Source organism: Salvelinus sp. IW2-2015, linkage group LG20 (genome assembly GCF_002910315.2).
Source record: "Salvelinus sp. IW2-2015 linkage group LG20, ASM291031v2, whole genome shotgun sequence".
NCBI lineage: Eukaryota > Metazoa > Chordata > Actinopteri > Salmoniformes > Salmonidae > Salvelinus > Salvelinus sp. IW2-2015.
In genome coordinates, this window is record NC_036860.1 from 15,875,831 (window position 1) to 15,882,503 (window position 6,673).

The 6,673-nt window shown below is 40.9% G+C and overlaps 1 long non-coding RNA gene across 3 annotated transcripts; it reads right to left on the reverse strand.

Annotated features, from left to right (window-relative positions):
• Positions 1-1,798: 1,798 nt before the first annotated feature.
• Positions 1,799-6,146, reverse strand: LOC111980165 (uncharacterized). Of its 3 annotated transcripts, none has more exons than XR_011473731.1 (4): positions 5,656-6,146; positions 4,552-4,647; positions 3,052-3,151; positions 1,799-2,684 (listed from the first exon to the last, which is right to left on the reverse strand). It is a non-coding gene; the product is annotated as an uncharacterized lncRNA (long non-coding RNA). The 3 variants fall into 3 exon arrangements; XR_002879408.2 differs by having other exon boundaries at positions 3,052-3,156; XR_011473730.1 differs by having other exon boundaries at positions 3,052-3,156; positions 4,552-4,669.
• Between the last annotated feature and the right edge of the window lie 527 nt (positions 6,147-6,673).

Here is a 6,673-nt window from a genome sequence, read left to right on the forward strand (position 1 = left end):
TACCAGCACATATGTCAGAGTCAAGGCCCGGGCCACATCCGCCCGCGAGAAGGTTTTTTAACGGCCCCTGGGATGATTTGATTTATTATTAGAACCGGCCCGCAGGACCGAAAGCAAGCCGGCGCCCGCAGATCTTTTACACGCCCAATAACTACATTCCCACTAATGCAACGGTGAGGCACGAGCAGTAGCTTGGCTTCATTTCAATATTTGATTGGCAGCAGTCGTCAGGGCATCACAGTAAAAATTAACTTTCAGATACGCCATCAAAGGCAAAACGGAATGGTGGACACTGAGAACAGGGGTGTTTCCAAACAAGGGGTAGTCGGAGTATACTGTTCACCGGAGGTACTGAAAACCTGTGTGTCTTCTGTGTGGAAGAGTGTGTGAAAGTGTGAAAGTGTGAAAGTCTGTGTGAAAGTGTGGGCGGTACTGGAAAGAGTATAATCTGAGACGAAATTGATGAAAGCGAAACACGCGACAAAAGCAAGAATATGGACATGGAACTAGCACAAAAGGCAGAGGAATTAAAAACGAGGCTCAATCACCCCCCCCCCCCCCCCCCTCGACAGCTCTGTTCCAAAAAAGGAGAAAGCCAAATTCACAAGGGCCAGGGCTGCTGTCAGAGGCCAGTTTTATTTTGGCAGAAGAGATCGCTAAGAATCAGCGGCCATTTACGGAGGGGGATTTATGAAAAATCTTGCATGATTAAGAGTTTGTGACGAAGTTTTGGCCCAGAAAAGGCAACTCTTTTAAAATGTGAGTCTGAGCAGAAACAGCCAATTCTGCCGAGAGAGTAGACCAGGTTGTCCCATAATCTTAAAAGAGCAGCTTGTGAAAAGGGTAAAGATTTCATTGGCATATTCCTTGGCTGTTGATGAGAGCACCGACATTTCTGACATTGCCAGTTTGTCAATTTTCATCCGGGCGGGAGTGGACTTTAGTTTAGTTTAATATTTGTTTTCACTGCATGTTACTTCTTCCTTAAACAAAGTGTTGTTTTTGAGTTTAATAGATTTTTGCACTTTATTTTATGTATTTCAATCCAATTATAATTTAAAAAATATAATCCCTGCTGCAGTGTGTGCAAACCTGGTCAAGAACTACAGGAAACGTATGATCTCTGTAATTGCAAACAAAGGTTTCTGTACCAAATATTAAGTTCTGCTTTTCTGATGTATCAAATACTTATGTCATGCAAAAAAATGCAAATTAATTACTTAAAAATCATACAATGTGATTTTCTGGATTTTTGTTTTAGATTCCGTCTCTCACAGTTGAAGTGTACCTATGATCAAAATTACAGACCTCTACATGCTTTGTAAGTAGGAAAACCTGCAAAATCGGCAGTGTATCAAATACTTGTTCTCCCCACTGTATATCCTACCAATGGGACATTAAAAACTGTAATATCTTATGTTTCACCGGGTCGTGGCTGAACAACGACATTAATAACATGCAGCTGGCAGGTTAAACACTGTATCGGCAGGATAGAACAGCAGCCTCTGGTAAGACACGGGGCGGGGGCCTATGTATATTTGTAAACAACAGCTGGTGCACAATATCTAAGGAAGGCTCGATGTTTTGCTCGCCTGAGGTAGAGTATCTCATGATAAGCTGTAGACCACACTATCTACCGAGAGAGTTTTCATCCATATTTTTCGTATCTGTCTATGTACCATCACAGACCGATGCTGGCACTAAAACCACACTCAATGAGCTGTATAATGCCATAAGCAAACAGGAAAACACTTGTCCAGAGGCGGCGCTCCTAGTGGCCAGGGACTTTAATGTAGGGAATCTTTATTCAGTTTGACCTAATTTCTATCAGCATGTTAAATGTTTCTTGCTGTATTGTTGTCCCCAGGCTATTGCACACACAGCACATATAAGCATGGGATATCAACCATTCAAAGTTTGCCTTTGTAAGGACAGATGCTTGGAGACGAGAAGCAAGTACAGGGAGTGAACAATTAATTAATAAACAGACATGAAACAGGACAGGACAGCGTCTGGTTAATGCTGACACGGGGAACAAACTGAGGAACAGACAGACATAAAGGGGGCAATCAACATAGTGAAGGAGTCCAGGTGAGTCCAATATTGCGCTGATGTGCGTAATGATCAAAACAAACCAAATTTTATTTTTCACATACACATGGTTAGCAGATGTTAATGATGGTGACAGGTGTGCGTAATGATGTGCCTTTGAGCACCAGAGAGGGGGACCGGGAGCAGGCATGACAGTCGTCCCCCCTCCAGGGGCGAGCCTGACGGGCCAGCCAATGCAGGGGGAAGCCCAACGAGAGCCGACTGAAGAGTGGAAGCCCGACGAGCCGGCGGAGGCGTGGGAGCCTGGCGTGGGAGTCATGACGTGGAATGGGAGCCTGTTGAGCCGGCTGAGGCATGATGTGGGATGGGAGCCTGATGAGCCAACTGAGGCGTGGGAGCCTGACGAACCGGCTGAGGCGTGGGAGCCTGGCGAACCGGCTGAGGCATGACGTGGGGTGGGAGCCTGCTGAGCCAACCGAGGCAAGGAAACCTCTTGAGCCAGCTAAGGCATGGAAAAACTGATGAGCCAGCTGAGGCACCCCCGTATCCTTTGGCAGCGGCCCTGGACCCGACGTCACCAACCAAGACAAAAAACTAAACTCCCTGATGCTTCAAATTGTGGTGTCAGCATTCTGTGAGGAGCGAGTACAGGGAGTGAAAATGTAATTAATAAACAGACATGAAACAAGACAGGACAGCGTCTGGACATGAAAAACATAACATTAACTTCTTGACGCACGGATCCCTTTAGCGGGATCATTTTAATCAACAACCGCTGAATTGCAGAGCGCACAATTCCCCCCAAATTGCAAAAAATATTTATATTCATGAACATCCAATTTAGTTGTTTTTCTATAAAAAAAATTAAGTGTGATTGAGGGTGAAATCCTGACAAAACTGATAAAAAATGAAATAAATAAATAAATAAAATAAAGAATTTGTCAAATAACAAAACATGCTTTTTTGGGTGGGGGGGGGTGATTTTATAGGACATCTCACCTTTTTAGAGGCATCTCACCTTCAGCTCCAAAGGCTCTCAAACAATGTTCCCTCTGAGCTGCGTGCATGCGCAAGAACGCCACACGGCTCCCTGGGACTGCTGTGCTGAGTGCAGAAGAAATATAAGCACACAGAGAGAAGCACAAGATTGAACTTCAACTTTCTAAAAGTTTTCCGTGTTAGTTCAAACTTCTTATGGCTGGGGGCAGTATTGAGTAGCTTGGATGAATAAGGTGCCCAGAGTAAAAGGCCTGCTACTCAGTCCCAGTTGCTAATATATGCATATTATTAGTATATTTGGATAGAAAAAACACTTGCTTGCGCGACCTGTGACCAGTCAAAAAAACCTCGTAAGATCTGTCAAATAGTTAATGGGTTGATTATTCTGTGTATTTTCCAGGAGCTTTCTCGATTGACTTGTTAAAAGAGATCATGGGAAAAAATGTGTTTACTTCATATTGGCTTAAATGGGTTTGTGGTTTTTCACTTCGCTCTGGAAAATCAACTGTTAATATTAAATAAATACTTATAACTACATTATTTCTGTTGCCATTATTGTGCAATTCTACTTAAATTGTATTGCTTTGTTTTGCAATATGATAATGTTGTATAATAATGTTGTAGAATCATGATTGGGGTGGGTATTCTATGTTCTATGTTGTGTATTTCTTTGTGTTTGGCCGGGTGTGGTTCTCAATCAGAGGCAGCTGTCTATCGTTGTCTCTGATTGAGAACCATGCTTAAAACTTGTTATGGCTGAGATCCCGCTAACGGGATCGATATGACAACAGCCAGTGAAAGTGCATGGCGCCAAATTCAAACAAAAGAATCTCATAATTAAAATTCCTCATACATACATGTATCTTATACCATTTTAAAGGTAATCTTGTTGTTAATCCCACCAAAGTGTCCGATTTCAAATAGYATTTTCAGCGAAAGCTACACAAACGATTATGTTAGGTCACCACCAAGGCCACAGAAAAAACACAGCCGTTTTTCCWGCCAAAGATAGGAATCACACAAAGCACAAATAGAGATAAAATGAATCACTAACTTTTGATGATCTTCATCAGATGACACTCATAGGACTTCATGTTACACAATACATGTATGTTTTGTTTGATAAAGTTCATATTTATATAAAAATATCTGAGTTTACATTGGCGCGTTACGTACACTAGTTCCAAAAACATCCAGTGATTTTGCATAGCCACATCGATTCAACAGAAATACTCATCATAAATGTAGATGATAATACACATAATACACATGGAATTATAGATGTACCTCTCCTTAAAACAATCTAACAATGGAGCTTTAGTATATAAAATATACTTGATATACCTCTACCGGTATGCCATCAAGCCCTTGTGTTTTTCCAGACTGAAAGGATTTAATAGCCTCAAAAAGTTCTTCCTCTGTAATTTGGCCTTCACACTGATCTTTCTGTAGATTTGTTAATTTTCCATTTTTTTATATTATTTGGAAAGTAGTCCTTACCATAATCTTCATTCAGTGTTCAAACACCGTTTGAGTTCCTTTGTCCGTGACAGAAAATTATTTCACCACCCCATTCCTTTTTCCATTCAACTTCATCTAAGGATGTAAAGGGAGTTTCCTGTAAACAGTATATGTTATATTCATTTTCTTTTAGCGATGTAAAAACTGATCTTCTTTTTACATAATCTACTAAACTGTTACAATTATAACTGGCTATAGCTATTTCACCCCTTACCATAACCAGATACTATTCTCAGTCTAAATTGACCATAATTAGTGCTTGTAAAGTTACTGCCATCAGAGGTATTATGAAGGTCAAAACTAGAGCTTTCAAATGTCTGATATTTAGAAGTCAAGAAATAGGTTCTAGCAATATTTGTTTTATTCCCTTGTCTGTTTGCCTGTGAGCCAATGCCACAGATGTTAGAAAATTGAGACAAGATACTATGTGTGTAGCAAATCTGAGTAGGTTGATGTGTATGATATTGGATGTGAAATAGTGAGTGTGTACGATGTCTGTATAAGAGTAAGTCTATGTGTGATGTCCAAATAAATAATAACTTTGTCAATTTGCATGGTTGCCAGTGTCTATGTGTGTAACATGTAGTGCGTATAGCCTTAATATTCATGATGATAATTGTAATCCATATCACCATCATAGTTGCATCATAATTACCTTGAACATAATTGAAAAACACATCCCAGCATTTCCATAGTAATTGACGTTTCACATGATCATGAAAAAGACTTTGCATTACTCTGGAGACGGTTTCACTACAGTACAAATGCATTCCGTACAATATGTTATTATTCCCCAATGCCCCTATTCTGATATCTTTCCCTTGCTTGTTGTAAACATATATAAACTTGTAGACAAATACATAAAAAAAGATCGACAAACAATAAACACATTAAATTATAAAACAGTTCTCGACAATGGAGAGAGGGGAAGAGAAGAGAAAAAAGAGAGAGTGAGAGAAGAGAGCGAGATCAGGTGTGTGCCTGTATGTGTCTGTAGTCTGTATGTGTAAGCAAGCATGTAATTGAGTACGTGTGTGTTCATATCCACTTCATAATGTTCAGATATTTTTACAGTTCCCATACCTTCTTTTTTTTCGTAACCTGAAGTCCCTGTAGAATTTAGTACAGCCACGTTGTTATGGAGCTGTCTCGTAATAGCTGTCCATCTATAAAGAGTTTGTCCACAATGACAAAGGCACGCCTACCATCCTCCCTTTGTTGTCTTTGTACCGGATACAGTCTCTTACGAAGTTCGTTTATCTCCCTTGGAAATTGGTCATTGAGACCGAATTTGGTCCCTTTAAGCTCCATTCCCCTGCTTTTGATCAGCTCCTTTTGTTGGTAGTGTTCACATTTTGCAATGATCGGTCGAGGACCCTTGGTCTTGTCGCTCCGAGCTCCAAGTCTGTGTACTTGGTGGAAAGTCTCTATAGGAAGTTTCAAGGCGGATTGCATGAATTCTCTGATCACACCCTCTGGATTAAAATTGATTTTCACGCATGCTATGACTTTGTATGTCTAGTAGCGAATCCTTCATCACCCTGTTTTCCCCAAGTAGACAATCCATGTTGGAATTGTGGATTTTTACTTTGGCTGGGAGTGTTTTGTTTTCTCTTTGGCGCATCAGAATTTCACTCTGGCTGAACTCCAAACTCCCCCTCAGCCCTGCTACCTCCTCACACAACTTTTCCAGTGTTGCATGGATTCCAGTCAGAGCACTAGCCTCTACCTCAACGGTAAGTAAATTGTCCGTGTTAAACGTTGTCTGCGGTTGTGAGGCCGGTAGGACCTACTGCCAAATTCTCTAAAATGCTAAAACGAATTTGGATGTGGCTTATGGTAGAGAAATGAACATTAAATTCTCTGGCAACAATTGTGGTGGAAATTCTTGCAGTCAGCCTGCAAATTGCACGCTCCCTCAAAACTTGTGTTTTGTGACAAAACAGCACATTCTAGAGTGGCCTTTTATTGTCCCCAGCACAAGGTGCACTTGTATAATGACCATGCTGATTAATCAGCTTCTTGATATGCCACACCTGTCAAGTGGATAGATTATCCTGGCAAAGGAGAAATGCTCACTAACAGGGATGTAAACAAATTT